Source organism: Leptonychotes weddellii, chromosome 13 (genome assembly GCF_054177405.1).
Source record: "Leptonychotes weddellii isolate Sample4059 chromosome 13, ASM5417740v2, whole genome shotgun sequence".
Taxonomy (NCBI): domain Eukaryota; kingdom Metazoa; phylum Chordata; class Mammalia; order Carnivora; family Phocidae; genus Leptonychotes; species Leptonychotes weddellii.
In genome coordinates, this window is record NC_138381.1 from 25,208,340 (window position 1) to 25,209,703 (window position 1,364).

Genomic DNA, 1,364 nt, shown 5'->3' on the forward strand with positions numbered 1-1,364 from the left:
CTTGACTATTATTTCATTATGAAGATATATCACAATTTATTGAGCTGATTCTCCATCAATAAACATTTAGCTGTTTCATATCTTTTGCTAGAATAGTCATGCTGCTATGAATAACTATACATATTTCACTTTCCACATGTGAGAATATACTTGGAATTATGTCTTCAACATGGAATTGTTGGGTCAAAATATAAGTGCATTTTAAATTTTGGTGACACGACCAAATTTCTCTTCTCAGAGATTTTCAAGCTCTACATGCAACAGTGTCCATTTAGCCAGCACTGAGTGCTATCAAACTTTTTGTTAGGAAAAGTGCATTTAATGACTTTAGAAGATACTTATGAAATGTTGTTAAGTTAAAAAAGCAAGAATTAGGGCACCTGGGTGGCTCAGTTGGTTGGGCGACTGCCTTCGGCTCAGGTCATGATCCCGGGGTCCTGGGATCGAGTCCCGCATCGGGCTCCTGGCTCAGGGGGGAGCCTGCTTCTCCCTCTGACCCTCTCCTCTCTCATGCTGTTTCTCTCTCGCTCACTCTCTAATAAATAAATAAATAAATAAATAAAAAGCAAGAATTAGGGGCGCCTGGGTGGCTCAGTCGGTTAAGCGGTTGCCTTCCGCCCGGGTCATGATCCCAGGTCCTGGGATCGAGTCCCACATCGGGCTCCTTGCTCAGCAGGGAGCCTGCTTCTCCCTCTCTCTCCCTCTGCTTGTGCTCTCTGTCAAATAAATAAAATCTTTTAAAAAAAAGAGCAAGAATTAAAATTTTATGTACAATAAATGTGTTTTATTGGAAGAAATTATGCCAAAATATTAACAGTGGTTATCTAATTAAAGGTATTGATCATTTAATGTCATTATTTCAAAATTGCTATAGCAGTATTATTTAACTTTGTTAGTAAAATCTCTCCAATTGGCTGTAGACCCTTAGATGTAGTACACATTTTACTTGTCTTTTTACTCACAACGCCTTGTCCAGACGATGACTTTAATAAGATTGAGGAATGAATGCATAGTATTTTCCGTCAGTGTGGACAAGCATTTGTAATTTTCAATCCTGCCACCAGGTGGTGGAAGAGAGTTAAAAGTCAGGGATCTTTGGACCCAGGGCTGTGAAAATCAAGCATTATGCACCGTGAGCATTTGGAAGACTTCCTAAGACTTAAAAATATATATAGATTAAAAGTGAAAACTTAGACAATTAGAATTGTGTCTAAAATATCTGCCCCCAAATACTAAAAACTTCCAGGAAAAATCTTGGTGCTGTCTTCCTTAACTTCATCTTCTTTCATCTTCCCAGTTCATGCTATTTTTTTTTTTTTTAATTTATTCATGAGAGACAGAGAGAGAGAGAGAGGCAGAGGGAG